The 24,723-nt window shown below is 43.6% G+C and overlaps 1 protein-coding gene across 1 annotated transcript in view; it reads right to left on the bottom strand.

Annotated features, from left to right (window-relative positions):
* LOC134347502 (NXPE family member 3-like) overlaps positions 1 to 21,577 on the bottom strand; it is a 156,558-nt gene extending 134,981 nt beyond the window's left edge. Inside the window, exon 1 of the mRNA XM_063049837.1 lies at positions 21,395 to 21,577. The gene's annotated coding sequence lies outside the window, so the exon portion shown is untranslated. The remainder of the gene's footprint in view (positions 1 to 21,394) is intronic.
* Positions 21,578 to 24,723: the final 3,146 nt, after the last annotated feature.

Below are 24,723 nucleotides of genomic sequence, written 5' to 3'. Positions count from 1 at the left end.
GCTCGGTGTCAGATGTGGGAAGTCCTGGAGTCTGCCAGCCTCCCGGACGGCCATACCTGCACCTAGTGTGTCGAGCTGCAGCTCCTTAGAGACCATGTTAGAGAACTGGAGCTGCAGTTCGATGACCTTCGTCTGGTCAGGGACAGCAAGGAGGTGATAGAAAGGAGTTACAGGCAGGTGGTCACACCGGGGCCATGGAAGACAGACAAGAGGGTAACAGTCAGAAGAGGGAAGGGGAAGACTCAGGTACTAGAGAGTACCCCTGTGGCTATCCCCCTGAACAATAAGTACTCTTGTTTGAGGACTGTTTGGGGAGGGGGACAGCCTACCTGGGGGAAGCAACAGTGGCCGTGCCTCTAGGACAGAGTCTGGCCCTGTGGCTCAGAAGGGTAGGGAAAGGAAGAGGAAGGCATTAGTGATAGGGGACTCTTTAGTTAGGGGGTCAGGCAAGTGATTCTGTGGACGCAGGAAAGAAACTCGGATGCTAGTTTGCCTACCAGGTGCCAGGGTCCGTGATGTTTCAGATCTAGTCTACAATATCCTGCAGTGGGAGGGAGAACAGCCCGAGGTCGTGGTACATATTGGTACCAATGACATAGGTAGGAAAAGGGAAGAGGTCCTGAAAACAGACTACAGGCAGTTAGAAAGGAAGTTGAGAAGCAGGACCACAAAGGTAGTAATCTCGGGATTACTGCCTGTGCCAAGTGACAGTGAGTATAGGAATAGAATGAGGGGAAGGATAAATGCGTGGCTGAGCGATTGGAGCAGGGGGGCAGAGATTCAGATTTCTGGATCATTGGGACCTCTTTTGGGGCAGGTGTGACCAGTACAAAAAGGACAGGTTGCACTTGAGTCCCAGGGGAACCAATATCCTGGCGGGGAGGTTTGCTAAGGCTACTGGGGAGAGTTTAAACTAGAATTGTTGGGGATGGGAACCGAACTGAAGAGACTAGGGAAGAAGTAATTGACTCAAAAATAGAGAAAGCTTGGAGACAGTGTGTGAGGGAGGATAGGCAGGTGACATAGAAGGGATGTGCTCAGACCGCTGGTTTGAGATGTGTCTATTTTAACACAAGGAGTATTGTGAACAAAGCGGATGAGCTTAGAGCGCGGATCAATACTTGGAGCTATGATGTGGTGGCCATTACAGAGATTTGGATGGCTCAGGGTCAGGAATGGCTACTTCAAGTGCCGGGTTTTAGATGTTTCAGAAAGGACAGGGAGGGAGGCAAAAGAGCTGAGGGCGTGGGACTATTGATCAGAGATAGTGTCACGGCTGCTGAAAAGTTGGACGTCATGGAGGGATTGTCTACGGAGTCTCTGTGGTTGGAGGTTAGGAACAGGAAGGGGTCAATAATTCAACTGGGTTTTTTTTAAATAGGCTGCCCAATAGTAATAGGGATATCGAGGAGCAGATAAGGAAACAGATCCTGGAAAGGTGTAATAATAACAGGGTTGTTGTGGTGGGAGAGTTTAATTTCTGAAATATCAATTGGCATCTCCATGGAGCATGGGTTTAGATGGGATGGAGTTTGTTAGATGTGTTCAGGAAGGTTTCTTGACACAATAAGTAGATAAGCCTACAAGAGGAGAGACTGTACTTGAATTGGTATTGGGAAATGAACCTGGTCAGGTCTCAGATCTCTCAGTGGGAGAGCATTTTGGAGATAGTGATCATAATTCTATCTCCTTTACAATAGCATTGGAGAGTGTTACATAACCGGCAACAATGAATATTAATCGAGACAGGTTTTATGAAAACAACCAAACATTTATTAAACACATATAAGAGATAAGGGGAAAAAAAAAGGAAAACTTTAACCGGAGGATAAACAGGTACGCAGCCGTTCATCAACTCCATTTGGCTCTGGTTCTTAAAGCATTAAATGTGAAAACAGTTCTTAAAGCGATAACTTCGAAAGTCCAACAGTTTTACACATTCAATTGGGAGAGACTTCTCTGGAGAAAGATTTCTTCTCTGACGCACCTTTACTGCTGGTTCTTTCCACAGGATTCCCGATGCCGAAAATAAACTGTTTAAATCAACTGACCTTAAATTCCTTTAGAGAAGAGAGAGCAACTTTTTGCATGAACTCATTGCGCTATTGCAAGAGTTATCTCGATGCAGGTTCTCTCCAACGAAGACTCAATAAGGTCGATCCTTTATTAAACTGCCAAACGATGCCGACTTCTCTCGATCCTTCACTTCGATGAATTCTTCACTCTCCCTTCAAAACTGTCGGAATTGAGTAAATTGGCACTTCCAGCCACAAATTCCCAGTTCAAATACAATATCTTGTAAGAGAACACACCTTCCGTTTTAAAAATGAAACTGCATCACAAAAACAAACGTGCAACAAAAACAGAGGCACAACACGTTCTACCTGGAAATCTACAAACTCGAAAACCTACTGCGTCACCTGGGTCGACCCTTATATAGTCACGGGGGCACATGTCATCACGTGACCTCACATCAGCGGGAAAATCACATCAGGTGACCTCCAAAAGACCATTACAGCATTCTCACAAAAAAAACAGATCTCCTTGAGCATGTAACACCTCCCTCCAAAAAAAAAATTTTTGGTCTCTTGAAGAACAAAAATTTAACAATTTATACAAAAAAAATACAAAGGTACAAAATTTACAAAATACACAATCTTACCTTTCAGCCCTTTACAAACTAATGTACAGTAGGAGTGTTACAAATGATAAAGTATCACTCCAAAAAAAATTTTCATTGTACATTTACTATCTAGACAAACAGTCAGCAATCACATTGTCTTTACCCTTGATGAGTGATCAAAATATTGTACTCCTGTAACATTAAGCTCCAATTTAATCATCTTCTATTTTTGTTTTTCATCGTACTTAAAAACACCAATGGATTGTGATCGGTATAAACTGTGAGCAGTTTATGCGTAGAACCAACATACACTTCAAAATGTTGCAAAGCTAAAACAATTCTTTTTCTATTGCTGAATAATTTCATTAATGGGCGTTAAATTTCTTAGAAAAATAAGCTACCGGACGATCATCTTCATCACCAGCATCTTTTTGAAGCATCACTGTTCCTGCAGCTTCATCACTAGCATCTACAGCTAACGAAAATGGTTTTTCAAAGTCAGGAGGTTTAAGTACAGGTTGACTACATATTATAGCTTTCAATTTATCAAATGCCTCCTGACAAGACTCTGTCCAAACAAATTTCTCATTTTTCTTCAAGAGATTAGTTAACGGAAGAGCAATGTTTGCAAAATCCTTACAAAATTTTCTGTAATATCCCACCATCCATCAATCTTTTCCAGAATTTTTGAATTTGGCAACTTGGCTGAAATAATGTTGGGTTTAAAATGAGTTTCAGATGAATCCTCTAGTAAGTTTTCATCAAGATCAGACTCATTATTAATCACAACAGTCATAGTAGCAACTTCTCTTTCATAATACGGCTCACCAAATACAGGAATTGGTTGCAGTGGAGCCACTGGAGTAACCTGATTAGGTTTACCAACAATTTGACGTGTATGCCACGTTCTACAAAATGTCGCCACATCTTGTCTTAAACTAGGCCAATAAAAATGTTTAGAAACTTTGTTCATAGTTTTTTTTTACCCCTAAATAACCACCCAAAGGAATACTATGAGCCATAGTCAAAACCTCATTTCGGTAAATTTTAGGAACAACAACCTGATGATTAACTTCCTATTCCTTACTAGTGGGAATTGTAGGCGATCTCCACTTTCTCATTAATACCTCCTTTTCAAAATAATATCCAAGTGGTACTTTTCCAATTTCACTATCTGGAAGAGCTTGTTCTTTTAATTTAACTATCTCAGGATCCCTACCCTGCTCTGCCATCATCTCCTTCCAAGATAAAGACAAATCTTCCTGATCAGACTTACCACCAAAATCCTGATCAAATAAGGTAGGCAAGAAAGTTTCTGATATATCCTCAAAATTCAAATCTTGATTTGAACTGTCATGGGTAACGACCACATCCTTTACATCAGTCTTTTTAGCCATAGCTCTTGTTACAACACAGGAAGAATCTGTGTTAGAATCCCTCTGTGGTTCCTCAGAATTTGAATTTATTGTCAAATGCACTTCAGGAAAAACTTTTCCACCCACTAAATCATTCCCTAACAAAAGAGAAACATCATTCACAGGTAAACTGGATTGTAGTCCTACTTTTACAACCCCTGTAACTAATCCTGACTTTAAATTTACTCTACGTAAATGTACTGGCATAAGGGCACTCCCTACTCCTCTTATATGATTTACCTCACCAATGTCAGACTCATCACTAAACCTTAACATACTATCTAATATTAGTGATTGTGAAGCTCCAGTATCTCTGAGTATCCTTATCAGTACTGCATTGGATCCTTCTTTCAAGGATACAAATCCTTCTGTTATAAAAGCCTCATATCCCTTCTTAACTTGGTCAGACTCTAACACATCTTCAGTAATACTTTCTAAACCCTGTGGTTTTACGGGTTTTCCAATATGCTGCACACAAGCATCTGGGGCCACTTCTTTCTCTTTCCGTTTCAATCGGAAGCAGTTAGCCACTACATGTCCAGGTTTCTTACAATAATTACGAATAATACCAAAATGTCTTTCCTTCACAGGTCTCCCTTCATCCTTACTTTTCTCACTAACTTCAAAGTTAATGTCTGATTTACCTTGACTCTCTGGGCTAGTTTTCCTTTTAAAAAATTTACCTGGAGAAAATTTATTCTTGTGAATTAACACATACTCATCAGCCAATTTAGCAATCTCCTGCAATGTAGCAGTGTCCCGTTCATTTAAGTATGTTCCCACTTCAACAGGAATGCTTCTTTTAAGTTCCTCCTGTAAAATCAGCTCTTTCAATATATTATACTCCCCATTCACATTTTTAGAGGAAACCCATCTCTCAAAACACACAGATTTCTCATAGGCAAATTCCACATAAGTTTTTTCCACAGATTTCTTTAAACTTCTAAATCTTTCTCTATACGCTTCTGGAACCAACTCGTATGCGTTTAATATATTCTCTTTAACAATAACATAATCCAGTGCTTGCTCAGCATTTAAAGCTGTATAAACTTGTTGTGCCTTGCCTTTAATTACACTTTGTAACATCACTGGCCACTTTAAACTCAGAGCAACTGTTTCGAAATGCTGAAAATATGCATCCACATCAACTTCATTAAATGGAGAAGCCAAAACAACCTCACGACTAGCAATAAATTGTTTTGTAGAACCAGAAGACTGATTCCCAGACTTTATTTTCTCCATCTCCAGCTCAAATTTCCTTTGGTTTTCAGCTTCTCTTGCTCTCATTTCCACTTTAAATCTTTCAAACTTTAACTGTTCAAGATGCAACTGCATTTCCAGATTACACATTGGAAAGTTCTCTAACACCTCCTCCTCAAAACGTTCCAAATTAATATGATGTTTAGCAATTTTTCTTTGTATGAAAGCCTTGGTAGAATTTCTCGTCATTCCTTTAATATCCAACTTCTTAGCAATCTCCAATACCACAGGTTTTCTCGCATTCTCTAAAAATTCCGAGTCAGGCGTCTTTAAAAGCCTGTCAACATCCATTGTTGCCGAGTACAACACACACACCAATCAAACCAAAAAGAAAAAAAAATTGGGTATTCCCTTTTCCAAATCAAAATGGCAATTATCAGCATTTAAACTCAAAATCGGAACATTTCCCACGAGCCCCCACAAAATTATGTTATGTAACCGCAACAATGAATATTAATTGAGACAGGTTTTATTAAAACAACCAAACATTTATTAAACACATATAAGAGATAAGGGAAAAAAAAACAAAGGAAAACTTTAACCGGAGGTTAAACAGGTACGCAGCCGTTCATCAACTCCACTCGGCTCTGGTTCTTAAAGCACTAAATGTGAAACCAGTTCTTAAAGCGATACAGTCAGATATAGTTCTTAAAGTGATAACTTCGAAAGTCCAACAGTTTTACACATTCAATTGGGAAAGACTTCTCTGGAGAAAGATTTCTTCACGGACGCACCTTTACTGCTGGTTCTTTCCACAGGATTCCCGATGCCGAAAATAAACTGTTTAATTCAACTGATCTTAAATTCCTTTAGAGAGAGAGAGCCTTTTTGCATGAACTCATTGCACTATTGCAAGAGTTATCTCAATGCAGGTTCTATTCAACGAAGACTCAATAAGGTCGATCCTTTATTAAACTGCCAAACGATGTCGACTTCTCTCAATCCTTCACTTCGATGACTTCTTCTCTCTCCCTTCAAAACTGTGGGAATTGAGTAAATTGGCACTTCCAGCCACAAATTCCCAGTTCAAATACAGTATCTTGTAAGAGAACACACCTTCTGTTTTAAAAATGAAACTGCGCCACAAAAACAAAACGCAACAGAAACGGAGGCACAACATGTTCTACCTGGAAATCTACAAACTCAAAAACTAACTGCGTCACCTGAGTTGACCCTCATATAGTCACGGGGGCACATGTCATCACGTGACCTCACATCGGCAGGAAAATCACATCAGGTGACCTCCAAAAGACTATTGCAGCATTCCCACAAAAAAAAAACAGATCTCCATGAGCATGTAACAAGAGAGATAGGAACAGACAAGTTAGAAAAGTATTTAAGGGGAATTATGAGGCTATCAGGCAAGAACTTGGAAGATTAAATTGGGAACAGATGTTCTCAGGGAAAGGTACAGAAGAAATGCAGCAAATGTTCAGGGGATATTTGTGTGGTGTTCTGCATAACTACGCTCCATTGAGACAGGGAAGTTAAGGTAGGGTACAGGAACCCTGGTGTACAAAGGCGGTAGTAAATCTCGTCAAGAAGAAAAGAAAAGCTTACGAAAGGTTCAGAGAGCTAGGTAATTTTAGAGATCTAGAAGATTATAAGGCTAACAGGAAGGAGCTTAAGAAGGAAATTAGGAGAGCCAGAAGGGGCCATGAGAAGGCCTTGGTGGGCAGGATTAAGGAAAACCCCAAGGCATTCTACAAGGATGTGAAGAGCAAGAGGATAAGACATGAAAGAATAGGACCTATCAAGTGTGACAGTGGGAAAGTGTGTATGGAACCGGAGGAAATAGCAGAGGTATTTAATGAATACTTTACTTTAGTATTCACTATGTAAAAGAATCTTGGTGATTGTAGTGATGACTTACAGCAGACTGAAAAGCTTGAGCATGTAGATATTAAGAAGGAGGATGTGCTGGAGCTTTTGGAAAGCATCAAGTTGGATAAGTCGCCGGGACCAGATGAGATGTACCCCAGGCTACTGTGGGAGGCGAGGGAGGAGATTGCTGAGCCTCTGGTGATGATCTTTGCATCATCAATGGGGAAGGGAGAGGTTCCGGAGGATTGGAGGGTTGTGGATGATGTTCCCTTATTCAAGTGAGGGAGTAGAGATATCCCAGAAAACTATAGACCTGTGAGTCTTACTTCAGTGGTTGGTAAGTTGATGGAGAAGGTCCTGAGAGGCAGGATTTATGAACATTTGGAGAGGTATAATATGATTAGGAATATTATATGACGGAATATAATACTAAGGAAGAGCAGTAGATGTAGTGTATATGGATTTCAGCAAGGCATTTGATAAAGTACCTCATGCAAAGCTTATTAAGAAAGTAAGGAGGCATGGGATCCAAGGGGACATTGCTTTGTGGATCCAGAACTGGCTTGCTCATAGAAGGCAAAGAGTGGTTGTTGATGGGTCATATTCTGCATGGAGGCCGGTGACCAGTGGTATACCTCAGGGATCTGCTCTGGGAACCTTACGCTTCGTGATATTTATAAATGACCTGGATGAGGAAGTCGAGGGATGGGTTAGTAAGTTTGCTGATGACACAAAGGTTGGGGGTGTTGTGGATAGTGTGGAGGGCTGTCAGAGTTTACAGCAGGGCTTTGATAGGATGCAAAAAGGGCTGAGAAGTGGCAGATGAAGTTCAACCCAGATAAGAATGAAGTGGTTCATTTTGGTAGGTCGACTATGATGGCAGAATATATTATTAACGGTAAGACTCTTGGCAGTGTAAAGGATCAGAGGGATCTTGGGGTATGAGTCCAGAGGACACTCAAAGCAGCTGCGCAGGTTGACTCTGTAGTTAAGAAGGCATACGGTGTATTGGTCTTCATCAGTCATGGAATTGAACTTAGGATCCGAGAGGTAATGTTACAGCTGTATAGGACCCTGTTCAGACCACACTTGGAGTACCGTGCTCAGTTCTGGTCGCTTCACTACGGGAAGGATGTGGAAACCATAGAAAGGGTGCAGAGGAGATTTACAAGGATATTGCCTGGATTGGGGAGCATGCCTTATGAAAACAGGTTGAGTGAACTCGGCCTTTTTTCCTTGGAGCGACGCAGGTTGAGAGGTGACCTGATAGAGGTGTACATGATAATGAGAGGCATTGATCATGTGGATAGTCAGAGGCTTTTCCCCAGGGCTGAAATAGCTGCCATAAGAGAGCACAGGTTTAAGGTGCTTGGGAGTAGGTACAAAGGAGATGTCAGGGGTAAGTTTTTTACGCAGAGACTTGGAAGTGCTTGGAATGGGCTGCAGGCAACGGTGGTGGAGGCGAATACGATAGGGTCTTTTCAGAGACTCTTGGATAGGTACATGGAGCTTAGTAAAATAGAGGGCTACGGGTGACCCTAGTAACTTCTACTGTAGGGACATGTTTGGCACAACTTCCTGGGCCGAAGGGCTTGCATCGTGCTGTAGGTTTTCTATGTTTCCATGTTTCTAACGTTTCATCATATTCAGTGATCCTCAATAGGTCTTGGCCACTGGCTTCAGTGAATCACAGTCCCACTCAGAGTCAAATCCAACGACCCATTCTCTCCAGCGTCTTCTCTCTTCATCTCTCGCTGAACAAAAGCCGCAAGCCCAACCTTAGAGTCCCTCACCAGAAATATCTCTCCTCAGTTCTACCATACTGTTTGGATGGCACACATTCCTCATCATCCCTTACCTTCAACAATAACACAAACAGGCCGAAAGCAGAACAGACTGCTCTTACAGAACTACTAAATGAAATGCATACAGCATATCAGTAAAAATGTGAACCAGGGCATTACATACATTATCCACAACTCCACCAATCTTGATATCATCCATAAACTTACTAACCCACTCATCTACTTATACTTTCATCCAGGTCACCCATATACATCACAAACAGCAGAGGTCCCAGCACAGATCCCTGTGGAACACCACTAATTACAGGTCTCCAGCTCAAATAAGTCCCTTCAACCACTACCCTCTGTCTTCTATGTGCAAACCAGTTCTGAATCCAAACAGCCGTTTGGCCGCAGACTTCATGCATCTGAATCTTCTGGATCAACTCCCATGGACTTTGTCAAATCCCTTATAAAAATCCATGTAGACAGCATCCAGTGCCCTACCCCTGTCAATCTCCCACATCGCCTTATCAAAAAGCTCAAACAAGTTAGTAAGACACAACCTGTCCCGCACAAAGCCATGCTGGCTCTCTCTAATTAGGCCATAGGATTTCAAATGCTCGTATTTCCTATCCCTAAGAATCTTCTGCAGCAATTTCCCTGCAACTAATGTGAGACTCACTGGTCTATAGTTGTCAAGATTTTCCCTTGGTCCTTTCAGAGCAACATTAGCCACTTGCCCGTCCTCTGGGACCTTGCCTGTGCCTTAAGAGGACACGAAGATACTGGCCAAGGCACGAGCAATCTCATTTCTTGCCTCCATCAATAAGTTGGGGTAAATCCCATTCGGCTAGGGACTTCTCCATCTTAATGCTCAATAGGAGGCCCAAAACTTCCTCCTCCTTGATCTCTAAATGCCCTAACATACTTCTACACCCAGCACTGATCTTCTGGTCCTCCATATCCTTTTCCTGGGTAAATACTGAAGCAAAGTACTCACTAAGAGCCTCATTAACATTCTCCGCGTCTAAGCAAATGCTCCCTGTTTATCCTTGAGTGGTCCCACCCTCTCCCTAGTTATAAGACCATAAGATGTAAGAGCAGAATTAGGCCATTTGGTCCGTTGAGTCTGCTCTGCCATTCAATCATGGCTGATCCTCTTTTCCCTTCCTCAATCCCATTCCCCAGCTTTCTCCCCGTAACCTTTCCAATCAAGAACCTATCAATATCTGCCTTAAATACACCCAACGACCTGGCCTCCACAGCTGCCTGTGCTAACAATTTCCACAACTTCACTACATTCTGGCTGAAAAAAAATTGCGACATCTCTATTTTAATTGGCACCCCTCTATCCTGAGGTTCTGCCCTCTTGTCCTAGACTCCCTCACCATGGAAAACACCCTTTCCACATTTACTCTGTCTAGGACTTTCAACATTCAAAAGGTTTCAATGAGATCCCCTCTCATCCTTCTAAATTCCAGCGAGTACAGACCCAGAGCCAACAAACATTCCTCGTATGATAACACTTTCATTCCTGGACTCATCCTTGTGAACCACCTCTACACTACCGCCCTCGAACATCTCGGAGCAGTAACCTGAAGAAATCAAGACTGGTTCGATGAGAATGATGAAGAAATACAGACACTACTAACGGAGAAACATCAACATTACAGAGCTCATCAGAACGACCCCACGTCGCTAGCCAAGAAAGATGCCTTTACCAACGCAAGAAGAAAGGTGCAGAAAAAACTTTGCGAGATGCAGGACAGCTGGTTCAGCAAGAAGGCCGATGAAATCCAGGGCTATGCAGACAGCCACGACATAAAGCGCTTCTACGATGTGCTTAAGGTTGCATACGGACCCCAGTCCTCCGGCTCCTCACCCCTCCTCAACGCAGATGAGACGCAGCTGCTGACAGAGAAGAAGCAGATTCTGGATCGGTGGGCTGAGCACTTTAACAACGTCCTTAACCGCCCTGCCAACATCAACGTCGAGGCCATTGCCCGTCTGCCCCAGGTAGAGATCAACAAGAACCTCGACACCCTCACCACAGTAGATGAAGTCAGGAAGGCAGTGAAGCAACTCTCCTGTGGCAAAGCGCCAGGACCCGATGCAATCCCTGCTGAGGTATACAAAGCAGGAGGCCCTGTCATGATGCAAAAGCTGACTGTCTATGTGGAAAAAGGGACAGGTCCCGCAACAGCTGAAAGATGCCAGCATAGTCCACATCTACAAGAGGAAAGGCAACCGCCAGTCTTGTGACAATCACCGAGACATCTCCCTCTTGTCCATTGCGGGGAAGATTCTGGCCCGTGTCCTGCTCAACCGTCTTCTCCAACATCTTGAGCAAGGTCTGCTCCCAGAAAGCCAGGGCGGCTTCCGTGCTGAACGTGGGACCGCGGACATGATTTTTGCTGTGCGCCAACTCCAGGAAAAATGCCAGGAGCAACACAGCGACCTCTTCGTGACCTTTGTCGATTTAACCAAGGCTTTCGATATGGTCAGCAGAGAAGGCTTGTGGAAGATCATGGAGAAGTTTGGCTGCCCCAGCAAGTTCATCACAATCATCCGGCAGTTCCACGTCGGTATGATGGTGAAAGTTCTGGATGACGGCGACAAGTCGGAGGCCGTCCTAGTGACAAATGGCGTCAAACAAGGCTGTGTTCTTGCCCCGACTCTGTTCAGTATGGTATTCTCTGTCGTGCTGACAGATGCCTTCTGTAACTATGAAGAAGGAATCCACATCAGGTACAGGACTGACGGCAGGTTGTTCAACCTTAGGCGCCTGCAGGCAGTTACAAAGGTGCGAGAGACTATCATCAGAGACTTGTTGTTTGCTGATGACTGTGCACTCAACGCCAGCACAGAGCAGGAGATGCAGCGTGAAATGGACTGCTTCTCACAAGCCTGCGACAACTTCGGTCTCACTATCAGCACCAAAAAGACCGAAGTTATGTACCAGCCTGCCCCAGGAAAGCCATACCAGGAGCCGCGCATCACGGTGAAGGGCCAGAACCTCCAGGCAGCCGACAACTTCACCTACCTGGGCAGCATACTCTCTCGCGCAGTGAACATAGACGCTGAGGTCAACAACAGGATTGCCAAAGCCAGCGCCGCCTTTGGGAGACTCCGTGAGAACGTCTGGGAGCGGAGAGGACTCAGCCTTACCACCAAGCTGAAGGTCTACTGTGCAGTGGTCCTTACCACCCTCCTTTACGCCAGCGAGACCTGGACTGTCTACAGCAGACACGCCAAACAGCTCGACCACTTTCACCTGAGCTGTCTCCGCAGACTCCTCCACATCAGGTGGCAGGACAAAGTCCCCGACACGGAAATCCTGGAACGAGCTGGGCTCTGCAGCGTCTACACCCTCCTGCTGAAAGCCCAAGCCAGGTGGGCTGGACATGTGGTCAGAATGCCAGACAGCCGATTGCCTAAGCAGCTGCTGTACGGAGAACTGTGTCAGGGCAAGCACTCAGTCGGGGGGCAGAAGAAACGTTACAAAGACTGCCTCAAAGCGTCCCTTGAAGGCCTGGGTGTCGACATCAACACGTGGGAGACGCTTGCCCTCGACCGTCCAGCTTGGCGCAGCAAGATCACCACAGGAGCCCGTGCAGCTGAAGTCAGGTGCATCATCGAGGCGCAATGAAAGCGTGCTGTGCGCAAGGCCCGAGCAGCATCCACTGCCACGACAGCACCCACCCACTTGTGTCCCACATGTGGGCGAGCCTTCAGGGCCCGGATTGGCCTCATCAGTCACCTCCGAACCCACAGCTACCAATCTCCCATTTGACTTTGAAGCCATAGTCATCTTCGACTAAGAAGGACGAACAACAACAACAACGACATTTCATTTGTCACTCCCTTGTCCATTCTCCAAATCTGTCTAAGTCCTTCTGCAGCCTACCTGTTTCCTCAACACTACTTGCCCCTCCACCAATCTTGGTATCATCTGCAAACTTGGCAACAAAGCCATCTATTCTATCAACTAAATCATTGATATATAGCATTAAAAGACGTGGTCCCAACAATGACCCCTGCAGAACACCACTGGTCACTGGCAGCCAACCAGACAAAGATTCTTTTATTCCTACTCACTGCCTTCTTCCAATCAGCCAATGTTCTAACCATGTTAGTAATTTTCCTGCAATAACATGGGCTCTTAACATGGTAAGCAGCCTCATGTGTGACACCTGCATCCCCTTTGTCTATCCTACTTGTAATCTCCTCAAAGAATTCCAACAGGTTTGTCAGACAGGATTTTCTCTTAAGGAAACCATGCTGACTTTGTCCTATCTCATCCTGTGTCACCAAGTACTCCATCATCTCACCCTTAACAATTGTCTCTAATACCTTCCCAACAACTGAGGTCAGGCTAATGGGTCTATAATTTCCTTTCTGTTACCTTCCTCCTTTCTTAAAGAATGGAGCGACATTTGCAATTTTCCAGTCCTCTGGCACTCTACTGGAGTCCACTATCTTTTGAAAGATCATTGCTAATGCCTCCACAATCTCTAACGCCACCTCCTTCAGAAATCTAGGGTGTATTTCATTTGGTCTGAGTGACTTTTTTCCCCCTAGGTCTTTCAGCTTTTTGAGCACTTTCTCCCTTGTAATAGGAACTACACTCACTTCTCTTCCCTCATACCCTTCAACAACTTGCACACTGCTAGTGATTTCCACAGTAAAGATTAATGCAAAATACTCTTTCTTTTCAAATCTTTTTATTGTTAAAAAAAATAACATGAGTACATTGAAGTAACAACACTTACAATGTCTCAAAAAAGACATTATCTTAAAGATTGAAAAACATTTTTATGATAACAAAATAAAAACCTACTAAGCAGAAAAAGTGAGAAAAAAAAGAGAACCCATTAGGTGTACAACCCCGGAGTTATGCGTCATACAAAAAGCTTCTAAAAACAAACATCAAACTGCCAGCAAGAAAAGAAAATATACAAAAAAATTTACAATTAGATCCTGGAAAAAATCTATCAATTAGCTCAAATGTTAATAAGGAGCAAATGAGCCCCATCTTTTCTCAAAATCAAATAAAGGTTCAAAGGTTCGACTTCTAATTTTCTCTGAACTAAGACATAGCATCACTTGAGAGAACCATTGTGACAAATGATTCTTTTAGTTGCTCTCTGTAGGTTTATAAAAACTTCCCAATCCTCTGTCTTCCCGCTAATTTTTGCCTTGCTGTGTGCCCTCTCTTTCGATTTTACATTAGCTTTGACTTCCCTTGTCAGTCATGGTTATACTATTTTACCAGTTTAGTATTTCTTTATTTTTGTAATACGTCGGTCCTGCACCGTCCTAATTTTTCCCAGAAAATCACGCCATTGCTACACTGCTGTCATCCCTGCCAGCATCTCCTTCGAATTTACTTTGGCCATCTCCTCTTTCATACCACTGTAATTTCCTTTACTCCACTGAAATATTGCTACATCAGACTTTACTTCCTCTCTATCAAATGTCAAGTTGAACTCAATTGTGATCACTGGCTCCTAAGGGCTTTTTTACCTTAAGCTCCCTAATCACCTCCCTCTGATCCTCCACACTGCCAAGAGTCTTAGCATTAATACTATCTTCTACCATAATAGTTGATCTACCAAAATGAACCACCTCTCACTTATCTGGGTTGAACACCATCTGCCACTTCTCAGCCCAGTTTTGCATCCCATCGATACCCCGCTGTAACCTCTGACAGCCCTCCACACTATCCACAACACTCCCAACGTTTGTGTCATCAGAAAATTTACTAACCCACTTCCTCAGCCAGGTTATTGAGAAAAAAAATCACAAAGAGAAAGGGTCCCAGAACAGATCCCTTTAGCACACCAGTAAACCCAGACCCCCAGTTGGAGAAGCAACCTCTGATGATAGAAAAGGAAGACATTTAGCCCATCTGTGATAGTTCTAAGTTCAATGCTATCAACTCTGCTACCTCTAATCTGGAAGAAACTGGGACAGCTAGGGAAACCTGTGTGTTCACAGGAAAGAGAGGGAACTATCTGCTACCACTCCCGAGCTTTTCCCATGAAGCCAATGTCTAATTCAATTTACTACCTCATCTTGAATGCCAAACGACTGATCCTTCTTGAACAACCTTCCAAGCAGGACCTTGTCAAATGCCTTGCTAAAGTCCATATAGACAACATCCACTGCCTTGCCTTTATCTACTTTCCCGGTAACTTTCTCGAAAAGCTCTGTAAGATTGGTTACACATGTCCTACTACACACGAAGCCACGCTGACTATTCTTAATTGGTCCTAGTGTATCCAACTTCCTCTATAACCAATCCCTTAGTATACCTTCCAATAACTTTCCCACTACTGATGTCATGCTCACCAACCTATGATATTTCAGCTTATTTTAAGAGCCTTTCTTGAACAGCAGAACAACATTGGCTATCCTCTAACTCTCCGGTACCTTACCTGTCACCAAGGATGATTTAAATATCTCTGCTGGGCCCCAGCAATGTCTTCACTTTCTTCCAGCAGTTTCTGAGGGAACACCTTGTCAGCCTTTGGGGATTAAATTTGCCTCAGTAGGAAACACCAATTAAAGAACTTGCCAGATTCACTCTGTGCCTAACTGACCATTATTACAAAGGGGTAACCCTTGTAACACTTCCCCTTCTAGATCTCTGCTTCTCCCTATTTACATTTCTCCTTGTTCTATTAATAATTAATAAAAAAATTTATGAAGCAACAAGTTTTATGTCTCTTTCTTGACTTCCGAAAGAACCTTAGATCAAAAACTCCAGCACCTAACATTTGGCACTCTGCACACAATGGTGCACTGTGAGAATGGGAACAAATATGGTTGGAGATGGAAGCATGATGAGTGGGATGGAAGGTGAGAATACTAGGAACTCTATCCTTGTTCCGAGTGGAAGGCGAGGTGGAGAGAACAAAGTGAAGGGAATGGAACAGGTGTAGTTGACAAATACACTCAGTGGTTTCTTTGTTAGGTACACATGATTGTTAATGCAAGTATCTAATCAGCCAATCATGTGGCAGCAACTCATGTATAAAAGCATGCAGGCATGGCCAAAAGGTTCAGTTGCTGTTGTTCAGACCATACAACAGAATGGGGAAGAAATGTGATCAAAATGACCTTCATCATTGTTGGTGCCAGATTGGGAGGGGGAGTATTGAGTACCTAAGAAACTGCTGATCTCTTGGGATTTTCATGCACGAGAGTTATCTAGAGTTTATGGTGAATGGTCAAAAAAACAGAACTGAAAAAGAAACACATCTAATGAGCTGCAGTTCTGTGTGTGAAAATTCCGTCAGAGGTGACAGAAACTCAAACAACCATGAGTTACAACAGTGGTGTGCAGAAGAGCACCTCTGAATGCACAACACATCAAACCTTGAAGTGGATGGGCTACAGCAGCAGAAGATCACGAACGTACACCCAGTTGTCACTTTATTAGGTACAGCAGTTACCCAGTAAAGTGACTACTGAGTGTATACTGGTAAAGCAGAAAAAGGGTATCATTTAGTTCAGAAGTTCAAAGCAAATGTATTATCAAAGGATGTACTTGGATTGAGGCAAGCATTTCCATAATGACAGATGAAGAAGCTCTTTAACTCAACAACACTGTGATATTATTGTGATAGACACAAACAGACCGGACACCATGGCCCAGAGAACGAACCCCACCCAGTCTCACACCGACAGGGGAGGTGACCATCACACACCCCGGTTACAGCTAGGGTGACCCACAAATACATAAACAAATAACTGTATAACCCAAGCTAAGATGTAACACTAAACGAACTAGAACTTTCCACCATAATCCCATAAAAGCATTTTAACACAAGAACAATACACAGTACTGGTCATTAGAAATGCAGGGGCAGGCAGGCGATCGACCACACCCCCACCCTATAGTCACAGTATGCTACCATTTACAACATTGAGATTAATTTTCTTGCAGGCATTTACAGGAAAAATGAAATACAATGGACTTTACGGAAAATTGCATTAGTAAAGACTGACAAACAACCAATGTGCAAATAAAAGACAAAATACTGAGAATGTGGGTTGTAACATGTGCTTGAAAGTGAGTTTCTCAGCTGTGGAATCAGTTCAGATTAGGGGTGAATGAAGTTATCCTCACTAGTTCAAGAGCCTGATTGTGGACTTCAGGAAGGATAAGATGAAGGAACACATTCCAATCCTCATAGAGGGATCAGAAGTGGAGAGAGTGAGCAGCTTCAAGTTCCTGGGTGTCAAGATCTCCGAGGATCTAACCTGGTCCCAACATATCGATGTAGTTATAAAGAAGGCAAGACTGCGGCTATACTTTTATAAGGAGTTTGAAGAGATTTGGCATGTCAACAAATACACTCAAAAACTTCTAGATTTGTACCGTGGAGAACATTCTGACAGGCTGCATCACTGTCTGGTATGGAGGGGCTACTGCACAGGACTGAAACAAGCTGCAGAAGGTTGTAAATCTAGTCAGCTCCATCTTGGGCACAAGCCTACAAAGTACCTAGGACATCTTTAGGGAGCGGTGTCTCAGAAAGGCAGTGTCCATTATTAAGGACCTCCAGCACCCAGGGCATGCCCTTTTCTCAATGTTACCATCAGTTAGGACAGCGGTCGCCAACCACCAGGCCGCAGAGCATGTGCTACCGGGCCGTGAGGAAACGATATGATTTGGCGATAAGGGGTCAGCTGCACCTTTCGCGCGCATTCTTGAGCCATTACGCACGCGAGGTCATTACCCGCGCGTCATCCATGTCAGCGCGGGAAGGGATCAGCTCCTCGAGCTTGCAAATAATGGTGGGCTGAAAAGTGTGTTTGATATAATATCTCTGCCGGCATTCTGGATCAAAGTCAAGGCTGAATATCCTGAGATAGCCACGAAAGCACTGAAAACGTTGCTTCTATTTCCAAAATATCTCTGCAAGGAATGCAACGAAAACTAAATTGCGGAATAGACTGGACATAAGGAACCCCCTTCGAGTATCGCTATCTCCCGTCATCCTTCCATGGGACCACCTCATTTCAGGGAAACAAGCCCAGGGCTCCCACTGATTCAGCGATATTGGTGTGTTGCAATTTTATATGTTCACACGGGGAAAATATGTACTCACTCTTCCTTCAGTTAGTCCTGACGAAGGGTCTCGGCCTGAAACGTCGACTGCACCTCTTCCTATAGATGCTGCTTGGCCTGCTGTGTTCACCAGCAACTTTGATGTATGTTGCTTGAATTTCCAGCATCTGCAGAATTCCTGTTGTATTTGACTGACACTCTTGTCCGTTGGCACCTCCCCCCCCCCCCTCCGCAGTGCAAAAAAGGTTGGGGACCCCTGAGTTAGGAGATACAGAAGCCTGAAGGCACACACGCAGCAATTCAGGAACAGCTTCTTCCCTTCTGCCATCCGATTCCTAAATGGACATTGAATCTTTGGATGCTACCTCACTTTTTTTAATATACGGTATTCCTGTTTTTGCACGTTTTTTAAATCTATTCAATACATATAATTGATTTACTTGTTTTTTATTATTTTTATTTTATTTACTATTTTTTCTCGGCTAGACTATGTATTGCATTGAACTGCTGCTGCTAAGTTGTCAAATTTCACGTCACATGCTGGTGATAACAAACCTGATTCTAATTCTAATGGTTGTAAGGTAATAACTGTTCTTGAACATGAGTGTGTGGGGCCAAAGGGTTCTGTACCTGCTGTACATTTAAACCAGAGCAATTATGTGCAGACACAAGGAGTTCTGCTAATGATATTCCAGTATTCCAAGTGTAGCTTATCCAGTGTGTTTTAAAGCTGTAACATGATGTCCCAAATCTTACACCCAGTTGCCTTGCCTATGAAGGCAAGCCAACTAAATGCCCTAACTTATCGATCTTTTGTCCTGCCAACAATGGATATTATGGAGGTGGAGCCTGTCCAACATTTTCTCAAATACTTTGCTGATGGATTGTTTGGGAATATTAACGACCACTTACTTGTTTTAAGGATTATGAGCAAGTATAATGATAAATTTAGCACAGCGCATAATGGTAACACAATGTCCCGATTCTTTAATTGTATATTTTATGAATAAAGTATGTGTCTGGGAAAGAATTACCCCCTTTTACTCGTGTTAAGTATAGCTTCTCATTGTGTACCAGCACCAAGATTAACCTAAAAAACACCAAGTTCTCCAAGCGTTGCTCCCTCCTTCGAAATACTGTACACCAACTTCTCGTTTAGGCAATAGCGATTCATTTTCCATTTCAGTTTCTAGCATTCCTGTAACCCCGCCCCCACCTTTTTTTATTCTGGCGTCTTCTCCCTTCCTTTTCAGTCTGGTAAGAGTCTCGGCCCAAAACATTGTTAATTCATTTCGATAGATGCTGCCTAAACTGGTGAGTTCCATCGGTTGTGTGTGTGTGTGTGTGTGTGTGTGTGTGTGCGCGCGCGCGCGCGTGCGTGTGCGTGTGTGTATGTGTGTGTGTGTGTGTGTATGTGTGTGTGCGTGTGTGCGTGCGTGCGTGTTTGTTTGTTTGTTTGTTGATTTGGAGTTCCGGCCTCTGCATACATTCTCGTATTTCTAATCCTGCAGTTGCATTGACTTAAGCACATTGAAAAGGCATGAACAGGTACATAAGATAGGAAAGGCTTTGGAGTCGGGATTCCCAACATTTTTTATGCCATGGACCAATAGCTTTAAGCAAGGGGACCGTGCTCGGGAACCTCTGTTGCGGAAGGTTGTGGGCCAAGCACGGGCTGGTGGGACTAAGTTGGAGGGGGACCCTGGTTGGGCCGAAGGGCCTATTTCCGTGCTCCATAAACCCCGCGGTGTCTTACATACAGAGGACTGCAAAATGTCTGTGTTGGGGAAGCGGTGGGGAGTAAGCTAAGTGTGAATTTACGAAGGCAGAGCAAAAGCTGTGTCTTGGATCTGATTTGCAGGTGGAGAGAAAGACTTGGAGAAAGGATTTTACAGGTTTTGAATAATCTGCCAAAACTGGTTGAACGTTTGGCTGATGACGAAGTTTAGAATCTAGGAGGAGCATTTCTGGAGATTACGAGATAGCGAGATGGGACAAGGAAAGTTTGATTTAGGATTTATCGACGTAGACATTGCTTTCGACGTGCTTCCCATGAATAGAACAACAGAGGGTGGGAGAGCGCAGCCAGCGGACGGTAGGAGTGGGTATGGGCTTGGATGTGATAAAAGGGTTTACCGCCGGCGGTGAACGATGTGTAGGTAGCTGAATAAAACGTTTATTGGTTAATGTAAACTAAAAAAGCTTGTTGATCACATACATCGAGCTACAGTGAAAAAAATATTGTTTAGCCTTCCATCCATATAGTTCATTTCATTACAACAGTGCATTGAGGCATAAGGAGTCAAAGGTAACAACAGAATACAGAATAATAGTGTATCACGGCTACAGGGGAAGTGCAGCGCGGTCAGTGTATGGATAATCAAGGTAAATTGTGAGGTTTAAAGTCCGTTTTATCTTACAAGGGCACTGTCTATAAAACTGTGAATGGTGTCCGCCAGCGTGGTCTCAGAGGTTTAGGACCAAGTGGAAGTCAGCAGCCAGGGTTTCCGAAGGGTAAGAGACGAAGACCCGGGAATTAGTGAGAGAAATACTGTGACGGAGAACTCACCCCATAATAGTTTACAAAATACAGAGGAAGTGTAACTGACAAGATAATGCACGGAGCCTTCCGCTAGTGGAATAGTGCTTGTGTTAGGAAGAGATGATTACCTCCACAAAGTTAACAGCCCACTCCTATTTTCAAATGGCTTGTTGTACGTGGAGTAGAACTTTTATTTAAGAGTACAGAAATTGACCATATCTGGACATGAGATACACGAGAAAGTAATCAATTTCTGTCGTTCCTTTACAAAATACATTTTACTTCACCGAGGGAATGAGAGAAACGGGGAGAAGGCAGGAGATTGGGGATGAGAGGAAAATTGGATTAGCCATGATGACATGGCGGAACAGAATCGATGGGCCAAATGATCTAATTCTGCTCCTATACCTTATGGTCTTATTATGGTCTAAATATGTTTATCGAATCTAAACCGAGGTCAGGCATACTTTTGATTTTATTTTCGACCCAAAAATCAAAATCAGAACGATGGAAGTCTGGAAGGTTGGTGCCAATAATACCCGGTCTAACCGGAATATATCAAAGTTAAATTCAAATTTACTCTCATGCAGAAGTATGTGTATGCTTAGGCGCAATGAAAAACTTATTTGCAGCAGCAATCATATAAGCAGAAGAAATAAAACATATCACATGAAGTAAGGGCTTTTCTCAAACGTAACTTTTTTGCATTTAAAATGTTAACATGTTTATTGGTAAGTACTAGTCAGGGAATATTTATCAAATCTCAAATGTCTCGTTCGACTTTAATGCTTCATTGAGAAGTTACTGTCAACAGCAAACAATAAGAAGAAGAAAAGACTGGATTAAGTTGAAACAAAATACCTCCGTGATGATCTTGTTGCCGAAGGTCACTTCTTTCATATAGTAACAATTGGATGGATTGGGAGAACGAAGACACTAGAAAAAATAAAGTGGCGACGGCAGCGTCGTTACAATTTACAGCCTCGCAGCTTTACAGAACTGGACGAACCAACGTGAAAGTGCGAAAATGACTGCGGCAAACAGTCCTATTTGCTGTCACTTTGAGCCAATTGCTTTGATGGAAATTTGTCCTGTTACGTTTATGGTTTGCACTAGTTTGAGATTGGCTATTTCGTCAGATTGTTCAAAATGTCACTGCGTGGTTTTTGAAAACTTTTTTCGTCTGGCGAAATTTAAATTGAAAGACGGCAACGTGGTGGAATGCAATTTACAAACTGTAGATTTAGAAAGGTGTGGTCGCGAGAGGGGACTGTGATCTGGGGGTGCGGTAGTGTGAAACTGCTCGTTGGTTTTTATTTTCTTGTTTTACAAGTATTTGGCAACTACTTTAGGGATCGAGAGGGCAGACTCGAGATTTCCCCAACTACTTTCAACGAAGGATGCGAGAGGGCACTGAAGGAATTTGAAGACGGAAAGCAGGGATTGCAATTGTCAAAGGACAGGCAGTGGACGTGTTGAGGCAAAAATCTTTCACGCTCTCTACTTCTAGGGAGAGGAGGATCGGAATTTCTAGTGTCTGCTGTGGGTAATTTTAGAAAACTTGCTGCCAGAGATAAAAATACTAAGTGTATCTAGTTTAAAATACATATCAGATTAATTTATCTCCCTTATACGTCATGGGCTGGGAACAGTAGTGACCATAAATTGGTTGACCTTGCAAACAAATGCCCTCATTCCTTGTCACACAACCCCGCCACATTCTGATACTCTCTCCTGTCATCCATTTTCTTGGACACTTTTATATTCCTTCTTTTCAAAGGGCACTTTATTAGACACAGGAGTGAACCCAGATGTGGTATACCGCTGCTGTGGCCAATCCGCTCCAAGGTTCGGTGTGTTCGGAAATGCACTTCTGCACACTGTACTGCGTTCGAGTAACTGTCGCCTTCCTGTCAGCTTGAACCAGTCCAGATAACCTTCACTGATCTCTCTCATTAACAAGGCGTTTTCGCCCACTGAACTGCCGTTCTGTTTCTCTAACAAACGCGAGAAACTCTGCAGATGCTGGAAATCCAAAGCAACACACACAAGATGCCGGAGAATCTCAACAGGCCAGGTAGCGTCTATGGAAAAAAGCGAACAGTGGACGTTTCGGGCCGAGACCCTTCGTCGGGACTGGAAAGGGAGGGGCGCAGTCAGTGTAAGAGTGGGGAGGGGGAGGATTGGAGAAGTATAAGGTGGCAGGTGATAAACGAAGCCAGGAGATGGAGAGGGGGGTGAAACTCTCCTATGAGTCTACCTTGTCCTTGTACACTCTCCCCCCGCCATTGATCTCCCTCTTGATACTTATCATTGCCTCCTCCCTCACTACCATTCATGGCCCTAAACAGTCGTTCCATGTGAGTCTGTTGGGGTCATCTACCTTTTATCCGGCGCTCCTGATATGGCCTCTGTATATTGACGAGACCTGATGTAGATTGGGAAACCGCGCTTCGCTGAGCACCTTAACTCCGTCCGCCGCTAAAAGCGGGATCACCCGGGGGCCACCCATTTCAATTCTATTTCTTATTCCCATTCCGACATGTCAGTCCATGGCCACGAGGCCACACTCAGGTTGGAGGAGCAACACCTCATATTCCGGCTGGGTGGCTTGACCATCGATTTCTCGAACTTCCGTTAATTCTCCCCCTTCACCTTCCCCTTCCCCCTCCCCCTCCCCCTCCCCCTCCCCCATTCTATTTTCGCTCTCATGTTATCTCCTTTTCTGTCTCTCACCTCCCTCTTGTGCTGCTCCCCTTCCCTTTCTTCCATAGTCTTCTACTCCCTTCTATCTGATTTTCCCCTTCTCCAGCCCTTTATCTCTTTAATCTGTCAATTTTTTTTTCCAAACTTCACCCCCTCCGCCTCTTCCTGTTTCACCTATCACCTGGGAGCCGACTTACTTGGAGGAAATAACAGCAGCCATGCTTGTGGCGCAGAAGGGTAGGGAACTGTAGAAGATTGCAGCAGTGATAGGGGACTCTATAGTTAGGGAGGCAGATAGGCAATTCTGTGGATACATAAAGGAAACACAAATGGTAGTTTGTCTCCCGGGTTCCAGGGTCCGAGATGTTTCTGAACGCATCCACAATATCCTGAAAAGGGAGGGCTTGGTACATATTGGTACCATCGACATAGGTAGAAAAAGGGGGGAGGTTCTGAAAACAGAATACAGGGAGTTAGGAAGGAAGTTGAGAAGTAGGACCTCAAGGGTAGTAATCTCAGGATTGTTGTTTGTGCAACCTGACAGTGAGGTTAAGAATAGAATGAGATGGCAGTTAAATCTATGGCTGAAGATCATTGGGACCTCTTCTGGAGCGGCTGTGACCTGTACAAAAGGAATGGATTGCAATTGAATCCGAGGGGGACCACTATTCTTGTGGGCAGATTTGCTAAAGCTGTTGGAAGTGTTTTAAACTAATATGGCAGGGGAATAGGAACCAGTATGACAGAGCTGAGGATGAGCCAGCAGGTTTACAAGTAGGTGACATTTGTAATATGAATGTAAGGAAGGGCAAGCCAATGATTGGGTACAAATGCAGACAGTGCAGAGTTAAATTGTACCACAGAGGCAAAATTTCAAAGGGCAAATAATACAGGACTGAAGGTGTTGTATTTAACTGCACATACTATTCAGAATAAGGTGGATGAACTTGTGCAATTAGAGATATGGCATTGTGGGTGTCTGAGTTGCGGCTGAAAGGAGGTCATAGTTGGGAGCTTAGGATCAAAGGAAATAGTTTATATCAAAAAGTCAGGCAGGAGGCATAGGCAGTCATGTGGTTCCATTAGTAAGCGATAGAATTACATCTTTAGAAAGAGGTGACATAGGATCACAGAATGTCAAATCTTTTGTGAGTGGACTTAAGAAACTGCGAGGGTATAAAAAAATTATAGAATCATATAAATGTCACAAGGGAGGTATTGGGAACAAACCCAAATGCTAGACACAGATACTGAAGTACAAGGAACAGGACTTGACTAGAGTCAGGACGTGACTGGATACAGACAAGGACCCAGAACCTGGGTCTTGCCTTGGGCTCAGGCCCCAGAACCAGACATGGACATAACATGACTGCAGGACTGGAGTCTTGAGGCTTGGATATGGACTCCAAGCCAGAGACTGGGCAAGGACCCAGAACCTGGGACTTGACTCAGGCTTGCACTCCAGAACTAGGTGAGGACAAGAC

Source organism: Mobula hypostoma, chromosome 6 (assembly GCF_963921235.1).
Source record: "Mobula hypostoma chromosome 6, sMobHyp1.1, whole genome shotgun sequence".
Lineage (NCBI taxonomy): Eukaryota > Metazoa > Chordata > Chondrichthyes > Myliobatiformes > Myliobatidae > Mobula > Mobula hypostoma.
This window is presented reverse-complemented; position numbering and strand designations above follow the sequence as displayed.